A 14566-nucleotide genomic window follows, 5' to 3' on the forward strand; every position below is an offset into this window, starting at 1 on the left:
GCTGTCACATTCCTCACAGAATTTCACGGCATGTACGCTCATAGAATTCATACGGTACATTGCTCATAGCACCTACATTGTACATGCTCACAGAATGTTTTGCAATTACGCTTATAGCAGTCATGCTGTATACACATTCTTAGCGTTCATACTGCTCGCTCACACTTTGCTTTCATACTGCACTTACGCCCATAAGCATGTAGTCTGCACGTTCACTCATAGTCATTTTGCACTTACGCCCAGAGCATTTATAATACACATACGCTCATATAATTTGCACTGTATGTACGCATAGCATTTCACTGCACATACACTCGCAGCATTGTACTGTACGTACGCGCATAGGTTTATACTGCACATATGCTCACAGCATTTATACTACACATATAGTCATGGCAGTTACTGCACACATGTTTATGGAATTTAGACTGCATACACTCATAGTATTTATACTACACATACGCTCATAGCAGTTATGGCACACATGCTATATAATTTATACTGCATATACGCTAATAGCATTCATATTACACATACGCTCATAGCTTTTCATGGCACATATGCTCATAGCATTCCTATAGCAGATACGTTCATAGTTTCACACTGTACGTATGTTTATAGTTCTTATAAGGCACGTACGCTCATAGCTCCATACTCCATATTCGCTCTAAGCCATCACATTGCACATATGCTCATAACTGGTACATTGCCATATGCCCACATCATTTGTGCTGTTTCATGCGCAATAGTGTGGTGTGATACATAAGTGCATAGCCTTACACTGATCATAGCATTGGTGCTGGGTGTAGTGCATAGCAGTTAGGCTGGGCATACATGCATAGCTTTCATGTGGTACAGAGCAGTCATTCTATTCATACGCTCGCAACATTTATTGGTCACACGCTGGTAGGATATGCTACAAACGGCCGTGGCACTTAGACTGTACATACTGGTAAGGTTCATACGGTTCATATGCTCATAGCATTTATTCTGTACATACGCTCGTATACCATACACACGTCTGTTAATAAAGAACAGAGAAAAGTTACTGCACACACACTCATAGTGTTGACACGGCACGGATGCTCACAACATAGTACCGATTGTTCGCTCATAGCATTACACTGCACATACACTCATAATTACACCGCACATACGCTCACAGCATTTCATACGCTCACAACTTTCACTGCACATATGTTTACGGAATTCATACAGAATATACGCCCATAGTATTATCTGGCTCTGATGCTCATAGCCCCTTATGGCACATGATCCAGCCTTGGCACTGCAGACACGTTCTCAGCTTGTATATAGCACACACGCCCACAGCAGTTTTCTTGGGCTATAGCGTGGTGCCGGTTCATAAGTAAATAGCTGGATGCTGATCATAAGTTCATAGCCTTATGCTGGGAATATATTATAGCTTTATAAGGTACATATGGTCATTACAGTCATTCTGTTCATACGCTCATAACATATTAGTAATACCCAGTTGCATACGGTACATGCGGTCACACAATTCAGACTGTACATATGCTTGTCACATTCATACGGTACATACGTTCATAGTATCTATACGGTACATATGCTTGTAGCATTTACTATACATGTTTGTTAGTTACCTAGCATTAAAAAAAAAAAATCAAATGTTCATCGTTATAGCAGTATAAGCAAACATTCCATGCCATTAGAATGGGTACATGTTCAAAGCATGATCGATATGAAATGTTTCTTGGTAACATGTACGTGGTGAAAATACTCATAGAATTACATGGTCATACGTTCTTAGCGTTTATAGCGTACATTTCTTCAGTACAGCTATAGTATGCATATGCTGCATTAGCATACATAGCAGGTACACGTTTATAATACATACCGTGTTACGTTATAGCATAGGATGTGCGTAGGTTCATAATTTAGACTGTTCGGCATGCAGGATTTCGGTGATTAGGTTATTATAGCTGATATTCTGGTTACGGTATCATAGATGAGTTTCTGTTTCACGTTGGTAATTGATGTTCAATGCCTTACTAGCTTAAGCAATCTTCAGAGGTTTGTCATAGACGACAAGTATACATGCCAGGCCTGCCACACCTGCATGGGGAGGCTTATTGCTTCTGCCATCTTCAGAGCAATACAAAACTTACAGGTGGTAGTATACCTGTTTGCCTGCCACGCTGGCAGGGTAAGACACTGTGTAAGTATTCTTGCTGACATGTCTTCAGACACAGAGGCGGTGGTATACCTGTTGTGCCTGCCACGTCTGCAGGGGGATGCTCGGAGTAATCACTGTTAATGACACATTCAGAACATAATATCTTGATCCATGGATGGTAATATACCCGTTATGCCGGCCACGCCCGCAGGGGGATGCACCGTGCATTGTTGTTACTGACACCTCTTCAGAGCAATAATATTACGAAGTTTAGGCGGTAGGATACCCGTTGTACCTGCCACATCTGCAAGGGGATGCACTGCGTAATTATTGTCAATGACACATTTAGAACTATAATGTTACGATCCATAGGCAGTAATATACCCGTTATATCTGCCACGCCTGCAGAGAGATGCACTGTGCATTGTTGTTACTGACACCTCTTTAGAGCAATAATATCACAACTTTTATGTGGTAGTATACCTATTGTGTCTGCCTCGTCTGCAGGGGGATGCACCGCGCAATTATTGTTACTGACACATTTTCAGAGCAATAATATAACGTCCTGTATGATACTACGCCTGCCACGTCTGCAGGGAGATGCACTACGTGTTTGCTACTAACACGTTTCTAGAGCAATAATATTAAGGCTGTTAGGAGGTAGTATTCCCGTTGTACCTGCCACATCTGCAGGGGGATGTACAGGGTAATTATTGTTACTGACACCTCTTCAGAGCAATAATATCACGACTTTTATGCGGCAGTTAACCTGTTGTGTCTTTCTCGTCTGTAGGGGGATGCACAGTGCAATTATTGTTACTGACACGTTTTCAGAGCAATAATATAATGTCCTGTATACGCTACTACGCCTGCCACATCTGCAAGGAGATGCACTACGTATTTGCTACTAACACGTTTTTAGAGAAATAATATTAAGGCTATTAGGAGGTAGAATTCCCGGTGTACCTGTCACGTCTGCAGGGGGATGTACAGGGTAATTATTGTTACTGACACATCTTAAGAGTAATGATATCATGACTCATAGGAGGTACAATACCTGTTATGCCTACCTCGTCTGCAGGGTCAAGCACTGCGTAATTATTGTTACTGGCATGTTTTCAGAGCAATAAGACCAGAGGTAGGTGATGGTAGGGAGTCAAAGAACATTGTTTGGGTTTTTTGGCCCTTATGGCGGGGGCCCTGCAAGAGGTTATAGTTCACTACTAACCATCATGTTAAGTATCATCAATCGTACAGGTACAAATACAACATTTACAGCCAGTCGAACAGATGTTACATGGGCATCTGTATGTCCCTGGCACCTCAATGCGGAGGGTACATTAGGGGGTTTCTGGTATTCGATACTATTCTTCAAGGTCGAGTTTTGGAGGAGGTAAGTGATAATTGGTTTGATTACTGCCCGGTTTTTTGGCCCTCTATAGGCGTGCCCACGGTCGCGGTTTTTGGCACAAATCTGACCGCTGTAAGTATGTTATCCGTTATTCTTGTTATCATCTTATTCAAGGGTATTGGTATTATGGTTATTGGGACCATTGGTAGTGTTATTATTATGAGTATTATTATTATTATCATTACCGTTGTTATTATTATTATGGTTAGTGTTATTATGGTATTGCTATTATGGTCATTTTATTATTATGGTTATTGTTACTGTGGTTCTCATTGTGGGAGGGGCGGAAGAGTATATATTGCCCCCCTGCATACAGATTAGGGAGTGCCTGGCGTATGGCGACACCCGCCCAACCCTCCCTTATTCTATCATTTCCCATCTGGGCAGGTCCTCTATAGGCATGCCCACGGTCGCGGTTTATGGCACAAATCTGACCGCTGTAAGTATGGTATTGGTATTATGATTATTGGGGCCATTGGTAGTGTTATTATTATGAGTATTATTATAATCATTACCGTTATTATTATGTGTTATTATGGTATTGCTATTACGGTCATTTTATTATTGTTACGCCTAGCGCTCCGGGTCCCCGCTCCTCCCCGGAGCGCTTACGGCGTCTCTCTCTCCGCAGCGCCCCGGTCGGTCCCGCTGACCGGGAGCGCTGCACTGTCATGGCCGTCGGGGATGCGATTCGCACAGCGGGACGCGCCCGCTCGCGAATCGCATCCCAGGTCACTTACCCGTCCCGGTCCCCTGCTGTCATGTGCTGGCGCGCGCGGCTCCGCTCTCTAGGGCGCGCGCGCGCCAGCTCCCTGAGACTTAAAGGGCCAGTGCACCAATGATTGGTGCCTGGCCCAATTAGCTTAATTGGCTTCCACCTGCTCCCAGACTATATCTGATCACTGCCCCTGCACTCCCCTGCCGGATCTTGTTGCCTTAGAGCCTAGTGAAAGCGTTACTGTGTTTGTCCATACTGTGTACTTGACCTCCTGCTATTGCCTTATTGACTACGATTCTTGCTGCCTGCCCCGACCTTCTGCTACGTCCGACCTTGCTTCTGTCTACTCCCTTGTACCGCGCCTATCTTCAGCAGTCAGAGCGGTTGAGCCTTTGCTAGTGGATACGACCTGGTCACTACCGCCGCAGCAAGACCATCCCGCTTTGCGGCGGGCTCTGGTGAACACCAGTAGTGACTTAGAACCGGTCCACTAGCACGGTCCACGCCAATCCCTCTCTGGCACAGAGGATCCACCTCCTGCCAGCCGGCATCGTGACAGTAGATCCGGCCATGGATCCCGCTGAAGTTCCTCTGCCAGTTGTCGCCTACCTCACTACACTGGTCGCCCAGCAAGCCCGACAGATCGCCCAACAAGACTACCAGCTGTCGTACTTGACCACCATGACACAGCAACTCCAGTCGCAGCTACAGCAGCTTCAGTCACAGCTACAGCAATTTCAGTCTCAACTACAGCAGCAACAACCATCTCCTCCGCCAGCTCCTGCACCTCTTCCGCAGCGAGTGGCCACTCCTAGCCTCCGCTTGTCCCTGCCGGACAAATTTGATGGGGACTCTAAGTTTTGCCGTGGCTTTCTTTCACAATGTTCCCTGCACTTGGAGATGATGTCGGACCAGTTTCCTACTGAAAGGTCTAAGGTGGCTTTCGTAGTCAGCCTTCTGTCTGGGAAAGCTCTGTCTTGGGCCACACCGCTCTGGGATCGCAATGACCCCGTCACTGCCTCTGTACACTCCTTCTTCTCGGAAATTCGAAGTGTCTTTGAGGAACCTGCCCGAGCCTCTTCTGCTGAGACTGCCCTGTTGAACCTGGTCCAGGGTAATTCTTCCGTTGGCGAGTACGCCGTACAATTCCGTACTCTTGCTTCAGAACTATCCTGGAATAATGAGGCCCTCTGCGCGACCTTTAAAAAAGGCCTATCCAGCAACATTAAAGATGTTCTGGCCGCACGAGAAACTCCTGCTAACCTGCATGAACTCATTCATCTAGCCACTCGCATTGACATGCGTTTTTCTGAGAGGCATCAAGAGCTCCGCCAGGAAAAAGACTTAGATCTCTGGACACCTCTCCCACAGTCTCCATTGCAATCTACGCCTAGGCCTCCCGCCGAGGAGGCCATGCAAGTGGATCGGTCTCGCCTGACCCAGGAAGAGAGGAATCGCCGTAGGGAAGAGAATCTTTGTCTGTACTGTGCCAGTACCGAACATTTCTTGGTGGATTGCCCTATCCGTCCTCCACGTCTGGGAAACGCACGCTCGCACCCAGCTCTCGTGGGTGTGGCGTCTCTTGATGCTAAGTCGGCTTCTCCACGTCTCACGGTGCCCGTACGGATTTCTCCTTCAGCCAACTCTTCCCTCTCAGCCGTGGCCTGCTTGGACTCCGGTGCCTCTGGGAATTTTATTCTGGATTCCTTGGTGAATAAATTCCGCATCCCGGTGACCCGTCTCGTCAAGCCACTCTACATTTCCGCGGTCAACGGAGTCAGGTTGGATTGCACCGTGCGTTACCGCACGGAGCCCCTCCTAATGTGCATCGGACCTCATCACGAAAAAATTGAGTTTTTGGTCCTCTCCAATTGCACTTCCGAAATTCTCCTTGGACTACCCTGGCTTCAACACCATTCCCCAACCCTGGATTGGTCCACAGGGGAGATCAAGAGCTGGGGTACCTCTTGTTTCAAGGACTGCCTTAAACCGGTTCCCAGTACTCCCTGCCGTGACCCTGTGGTTCCCCCTGTAACCGGTCTCCCTAAGGTCTTTATGGACTCTGCCTGCCATAAGAAGTGCCTCTCCCCCCCTCCCAGTCCAGTCAGGCAAGCCTCGGTGCCTCCTCATGGCCCCCGTCCTGGTGTCACACTGCCCCGTGCCAGGCCTCGCCCTCTGCCCTCCCTCCCCATTCCCACTCCTGCTGTACTGCCTGCCATTGAGGAAACCCTCCATTCTTTCCCGGTGTCCTCATCCCAGGGGAGGCAGTTACCGGACAAAGAGAAGGGGAGACCTAAGGGGGGGGGTACTGTTACGCCTAGCGCTCCGGGTCCCCGCTCCTCCCCGGAGCGCTTACGGCGTCTCTCTCTCCGCAGCGCCCCGGTCGGTCCCGCTGACCGGGAGCGCTGCACTGTCATGGCCGTCGGGGATGCGATTCGCACAGCGGGACGCGCCCGCTCGCGAATCGCATCCCAGGTCACTTACCCGTCCCGGTCCCCTGCTGTCATGTGCTGGCGCGCGCGGCTCCGCTCTCTAGGGCGCGCGCGCGCCAGCTCCCTGAGACTTAAAGGGCCAGTGCACCAATGATTGGTGCCTGGCCCAATTAGCTTAATTGGCTTCCACCTGCTCCCAGACTATATCTGATCACTGCCCCTGCACTCCCCTGCCGGATCTTGTTGCCTTAGAGCCTAGTGAAAGCGTTACTGTGTTTGTCCATACTGTGTACTTGACCTCCTGCTATTGCCTTATTGACTACGATTCTTGCTGCCTGCCCCGACCTTCTGCTACGTCCGACCTTGCTTCTGTCTACTCCCTTGTACCGCGCCTATCTTCAGCAGTCAGAGAGGTTGAGTCGTTGCTAGTGGATACGACCTGGTCACTACCGCCGCAGCAAGACCATCCCGCTTTGCGGCGGGCTCTGGTGAACACCAGTAGTGACTTAGAACCGGTCCACTAGCACGGTCCACGCCAATCCCTCTCTGGCACAGAGGATCCACCTCCTGCCAGCCGGCATCGTGACAATTATTATGGTTATCGTTACTGCGGTACTCATAATAACCGTTATCATCGTCACTGCATCATTATTACAGTTTATCATGATTACCGTTATTGTGTGTTGTTGTTATTATAGTGATTAGTCGCAGGCAGCCGGTCACGATGTAGCCTCGAGCACAAACCAGCTTTTTACCACAAATTGCAGCAGGAAGTTTTTAATATTTACCATTTTGTAATTATGTTAGTGCAGATCACCATCTACATGGCTTGAAAAGTCACTACATCCCTTCCATATTTTTTTCTGTATTTTATTTTCTGAGCTTCCTCAAAATGTATTCAGCTCAGATCCCTGATCTCCACATTCATGTCACCATCTCTAAATCATCATATACCAGTTTTAACCACTTACCTGAAAAATCCCAGAAAACCAAGTCTGTACTGGATAGATGCAACAACTACATTCTCGAACGCACTCAGTGCTGTCCCCTCAAACATACCTGCTCCCCCAGAACGTAACCCTCCTCCATGAATAAATACCATAACCTAGAAAGAAACAACATATACATGGTTACAGGCTGTAGAACATGACATGCTTGCAAGAGGTATACAGGTACATAACAGCTATAAAGACAACAGTCACCCCTGTCTACAGTCCCGCAACAGCTGGAGATGCCTGGTTCACCTGTATTCCCACAGTAGCTGAAGAGTCATGAGTCACCTTTGTCTATAGTTCTGCGGCGTCCCAGTACAGCTGTTCCAGCTGCTACCGACTAAAGAGTTGTCTGGTGGCTAAGTATATTAAGAATTGCTAGGTATGTATTATATATTTCAGGTACAAGCCCCTTAAGGGGTACTCGGGTGGAAAACTTTTTTTTTTCTTTTTAATCAACTGGTACCAGAAAGTTAAACAGATTTGTAAATTAGTGCATGAGAAGACAAAGAAAAGTCGGCACTCACCGGATTTCCAATTCAGCAGATTTTATTGCACGTTACTCACAGCCGTAGTACAATTCTCGGGGAGACGACGGATGGTACAAGGGGGGTACCACAGAGAGGCGACACCTGTGTTTCGCACTTAGTAGTGCTTCAACGGGCCTAACTCTTTACCGGAACATGTCATCTTCTTATACAGGTGAGTTTAGTAATTGGACCTATCACCATCTAACACACCTTGTGACGTTAAAAGAAGGGGAGGAGGTTGCTTAGTTAAGCTTGTTCCTACTTAGATCTAGCTCCTTGTTCAGACTGCCAGGACTAGTATCATAAAAAACACTCTTAGAAGCAAACTGAGACATCAACTTTATCATTAAGCCCTAAGACTCCCGTTGCGTCAGTAGCAATTATCCATTGTGTCTCTCTTCTAAGAAGGTTTTTATCAGATCTTAGCCCCGGTCGTGCAGCTACTTTTTCTATTCCTGCAAACCTTAATGATTCGTGACTTCCTCCATGGGCTTCCACTACATGCGAAATAAATCTGGGAGCTCCCTTTTTAGTGCGTAGAGAGTAAAAGTGCTCTCTGATTCTAGCGCACATTTGTCTGATTGTTTTCCCTATATAGTAGAAGCCACATGGGCAAAATATAACATAGACCACATTTTTTGTTTTACACGTAATAAGTTCGCTAACCGTATGGGTAATTGGACCTATTCTGAATGTTTGCAAGCCGAGATTATATCTACAAAAATTACAATTTTTACATTGAAAATTCCCTGTTGGTTCATGGCTAGTTAACCAGTCTGTTTTATTTTTCTTTTCTTTATCTTTTTGTATGTTATGTGCACGTTTCAATACTTCTCCTATTGTTTTTGTTTTTCTATAGGAGATTAATGGTTTCTTTCCTGCCATTTCTTTGAGGTCTTCATCTGTCTCTAGTATATACCAATTCCTCCTAATTGCTCTCTCTATCATTTTATTTACCGGTGAATTCTGAAATGTGAACGTGAACCTATTCAAGGGCGCGTTTTTATGTTTTTTTCTACATAATTCTTCTCTATTTTTCTCATCTGCTTTTTGTCTCCCTTTCTTAATTAGATCTGCTGGATAGTTACGTTCTATTAATCTTCTTTCTAGCTCGGTTGCCTGTTTTTGATATGTTGAATCTTGAGTGTTATTTCTTTTTAAACGTAAAAACTGTCCGTATGGAATACCATTTTTAACTGCTTGTGTATGGGAACTTTGATAGTGAAGTATCGTGTTCTTAGCCACTTCTTTCCTGTATCCTTCACTTATTAATTTCCCTTCTTTCACTAGCAATTTAATATCTAGGAATTCTAGTGTATCTCCACCATATTGGTGTGTAAACTCCATATTATAACCTTTAACGTCATTAAGGTAATCTACGAACTGATAAAATTGGTTTCTGGTTCCTGACCATATTAACAAAATATCGTCCACAAATCGGACATAAGTTCTAATATATTTTATGAATGGATTAGCAGTAGTATATACTATGTTATTCTCAAAATTAGCTAGATACAGATTAGCGTATGTACAGGACACCGGTGTCCCCATCGGGGTCCCGGTGTCCTGTCTATACCACCTGCCTTCATATACAAAAGTACTGTTCTGTAGGACGAATTTGGGGGCGTCTTGTACGAATTTAATGTATTGTTTAGAGTTCTCAGTTCTTTTCAAAATTTCGGTCACCGCCTGCACACCCGTATCGTGGGGGATACGGGTGTACAGGCTAGTGACATCAATGGAACATAAACTCCAACCTTCTTCCCATGGTAAGTCATTAACTATAGATAATAGGTGACTAGTGTCCTTAATGTACGCTGAAATTGTGGGCAAAATAGGACGGAGCAAAAAATCTATCTACTGTGACAAATGCTCAGTCACTGAGCCGATCCCCGCGACAATGGGTCGCCCTGGGGGTCGGCTCAGTGACTTGTGCACTTTAGGTAAATGATACCATTTTGCGGGGCATGGGCAATCGGGAGTTAACTTATCAGCGGTTTTCTTAGAGATAATGCCTTCAAACACAGATTTACTCAAAAAACCTTTTAAACTCTCTAATATTTTGTTAGTCGGATCACTTAAGAGGGGAGTGTATGTGGTATGGTCTGACAGTTGCCTTTCGGCTTCTTCATTATATTGTGTCTTAGAGACCACCACTACACTCCCTCCTTTATCCGCTCTAACTATAACGATATCACTTCGTTTCTTTAATTCGGTTAAAGGCAACTGTCAGACCATACCACATACACTCCCCTCTTAAGTGATCCGACTAACAAAATATTAGAGAGTTTAAAAGGTTTTTTGAGTAAATCTGTGTTTGAAGGCATTATCTCGAAGAAAACCGCTGATAAGTTAACTCCCGATTGCCCATGCCCCGCAAAATGGTATCATTTACCTAAAGTGCACAAGTCACTGAGCCGACCCCCAGGGCGACCCATTGTCGCGGGGATCGGCTCAGTGACTGAGCATTTGTCACAGTATATAGATTTTTTGCTCCGTCCAATTTTGCCCACAATTCCAGCGTACATTAAGGACACTAGTCACCTATTATCTATAGTTAATGACTTACCATGGGAAGAAGGTTGGAGTTTATGTTCCATTGATGTCACTAGCCTGTACACCCGTATCCCCCACGATACGGGTGTGCAGGCGGTGACCGAAATTTTGAAAAGAACTGAGAACTCCAAACAATACATTAAATTCGTACAAGACGCCCTCAAATTCGTCCTACAGAACAGTACTTTTGTATATGAAGGCAGGTGGTATGGACAGGACACCGGGACCCCGATGGGGACACCGGTGTCCTGTACATACGCTAATCTGTATTTAGCTAATTTTGAGAATAACATAGTATATACTACTGCTAATCCATTCATAAAATATATTAGAACTTATGTCCGATTTGTGGACGATATTTTGTTAATATGGTCAGGAACCAGAAACCAATTTTATCAGTTCGTAGATTACCTTAATGACGTTAAAGGTTATAATATGGAGTTTACACACCAATATGGTGGAGATACACTAGAATTCCTAGATATTAAATTGCTAGTGAAAGAAGAGAAATTAATAAGTGAAGGATACAGGAAAGAAGTGGCTAAGAACACGATACTTCACTATCAAAGTTCCCATACACAAGCAGTTAAAAATGGTATTCCATACGGACAGTTTTTACGTTTAAAAAGAAATAACACTCAAGATTCAACATATCAAAAACAGGCAACCGAGCTAGAAAGAAGATTAATAGAATGTAACTATCCAGCAGATCTAATTAAGAAAGGGAGACAAAAAGCAGATGAGAAAAATAGAGAAGAATTATGTAGAAAAAAACATAAAAACGCGCCCTTGAATAGGTTCACGTTCACATTTCAGAATTCACCGGTAAATAAAATGATAGAGAGAGCAATTAGGAGGAATTGGTATATACTAGAGACAGATGAAGACCTCAAAGAAATGGCAGGAAAGAAACCATTAATCTCCTATAGAAAAACGAAAACAATAGGAGAAGTATTGAAACGTGCACATAACATACAAAAAGATAAAGAAAAGAAAAATAAAACAGACTGGTTAACTAGTCATGTACCAACAGGGAATTTTCAATTAAAAAATTGTAATTTTTGTAGATATAATCTCGGCTTGCAAACATTCAGAATAGGTCCAATTACCCATACGGTTAGCGAACTTATTACGTGTAAAACAAAAAATGTGGTCTATGTTATATTTTGCCCATGTGGCTTCTACTATATAGGGAAAACAATCAGACAAATGTGCGCTAGAATCAGAGAGCACTTTTACTCTCTACGCACTAAAAAGGGAGCTCCCAGATTTATTTCCCATGTAGTGGAAGCCCATGGAGGAAGTCACGAATCATTAAGGTTTGCAGGAATAGAAAAAGTAGCTGCACGACCGGGGCTAAGATCTGATAAAAACCTTCTTAGAAGAGAGACACAATGGATAATTGCTACTGACGCAACGGGAGTCTTAGGGCTTAATGATAAAGTTGATGTCTCAGTTTGCTTCTAAGAGTGTTTTTTATGATACTAGTCCTGGCAGTCTGAACAAGGAGCTAGATCTAAGTAGGAACAAGCTTAACTAAGCAACCTCCTCCCCTTCTTTTAACGTCACAAGGTGTGTTAGATGGTGATAGGTCCAATTACTAAACTCACCTGTATAAGAAGATGACATGTTCCGGTAAAGAGTTAGGCCCGTTGAAGCACTACTAAGTGCGAAACACAGGTGTCGCCTCTCTGTGGTACCCCCCTTGTACCATCCGTCGTCTCCCCGAGAATTGTACTACGGCTGTGAGTAACGTGTAATAAAATCTGCTGAATTGGAAATCCGGTGAGTGCCGACTTTTCTTTGTCTTCTCATGCACTGATGGTATATTCTACATGAGTCCGAGCACCACCGTATCCCTACTCCGCTACAGCGAATTAGTGTCCACCCGCTTTCAGGTTCAGAAATTAGCAGTGCCGAACTACTCATCTATACGCTACAGATTTGTAAATTACTTCTATTTAAAAACCTTAATCCTTCCAGCACTTATTAGCTGCTGCATGCTCCACAGGAAGTTTTTTTCTTTTTGAATTTCTTCTCAGTCCATGTCAGAAACTGTCCAGAACAGTAGAGGTTTGCTATGGGGATTTTCTCCTACTCTGGACAGTTCCTGACATGGACAGAGGTGTCAGCAGAGAGCACTGTGGTCAGACAGAAAAGAAATTCAAAAATAAAAGAACTTCCTGTGGAGCATACAGCAGCTGATAAGTACTGGAAGGATTAAGATTTTTTAATAGAAGTAATTTACAAATCTGTTTAACTTTCAGGCACTAGTTGATTGAAAATAATTTTTTTTTATTATTTTTGCACTTTTGTTTTATTTTCTCTTCGCCTTCAAATAATAACACCATAAGGTGGCATGTTTTTTTTTTTGCATCACCAATTGTAATTTCTAATGATATCCCTCATTTTATCACAAAATCTATGGTGAAACCCACAAAAAATATTTGTGGGGCATTATTGAAATAAACGCTATTCTGCAACTTTTGAGGACTTAAGTTTATATGCATTATCTTTATTATGTAGGTTAAACCCAATTTATATAGTTTTAGTTTTATTTTACTACTTTTAAAGTCCCGAGCGCATATGGCGGGAGTGGGTCCAGGACATGCTTGTACATCATGTGTCTTTATGAGGTTAGAATCGTTTTTAAATGTACTTCTGTGCATTGCACTTAGTTTTGTGTTTATTTTAACGTCTTACAGAGTGTTAGGAGTTAACATTGCTCACATCTTGCATTCTACTGTACAGCTGAATGATAATTTGGTCATATGTCATCTCCTAGCCAATAGTTAGAGGAGAAGGTTCCTAGTCCAAAACCAGCTAGAGAGTTGAGGCTTGGCCTATGTCAGAGCCACATGTGCTTTGACTTATTCCTGTTTTTGCTAGGTCTACATCTACAAAGGCCCGATTTATCCCACCTTGTCAGTTGCTGTGCCTAATCCCTGTTACAGTCCTTGCTGTGTGGATAGGTTCTACTACATTTCAGGGAGAATTACCATTTTTCACAAAAAAGAAGAAGTTGTACAAGGACCCCTTTATTTTATGCTGACCTTTATGTGGGTCAAACAGTTGGCTCAGTTCTGCCTGTCTACCAAATCAGGAGGGTTTACATGGATGCTCCTTTCCCAGTGTCATGTCAAAGATGACCACAATAGTGTAAAATGGGGTTCCCATTTTGCACCTTTCACCACGGTAAGCTAACCTGTGAAGATCCTCATTTAGTAGTTTCAGTAATTTGGATTGAGAGCTAGAGAACCCTAACATCCGCACATACATCTGCAGGAGACATATCACGTACATGTGCTAACAAGGCCCCGGAATATTCATTCTGTTACGACACTCCCCGACAGGTAGAGGAAGCCGCCGCTTGGAATGATCCCCTTCTCCAGGAACGCAGGTTGGTTCCAGCCGACCGTCCAACTCCCGACCGGAGGATACGAACGCCGCCGCTCCCGATCAGCAAATCAGTCGAACTCCTTCCATAGCTAGGAATAACGAAAGCGCTGTCCCAATAGTAATTCTCCCCACAAACGAGACCAGCTCTGTCTTGAGGAATGACTTTAATGGGGCTACCTGTCTTTTTTGCAGGTCTCCACCAGGTGGACACTCCCCTAGGGGACCTGATGGAAGACTGGAAAACATAGTGGACAGTAGCCAAATCGCAGTGGGTTCAACAAAAGCCCTTCCCACTTTACCCATACCTCCCTCCTCTCTATCCCCCAGACAACTGGGAAGAAATCCAATTATCTCCCAGGACGAAGAAATC

At 44.3% G+C, this 14566-nt stretch overlaps 1 pseudogene; it reads right to left on the minus strand.

Moving 5' to 3' along the window:
* Positions 1-14566, minus strand: part of LOC130277468 (carboxylesterase 5A-like) — a 70657-nt pseudogene that overhangs the window by 41022 nt on the left and 15069 nt on the right.

This window comes from Hyla sarda, chromosome 6 (assembly GCF_029499605.1).
Source record: "Hyla sarda isolate aHylSar1 chromosome 6, aHylSar1.hap1, whole genome shotgun sequence".
Taxonomy (NCBI): Eukaryota; Metazoa; Chordata; class Amphibia; order Anura; family Hylidae; genus Hyla; species Hyla sarda.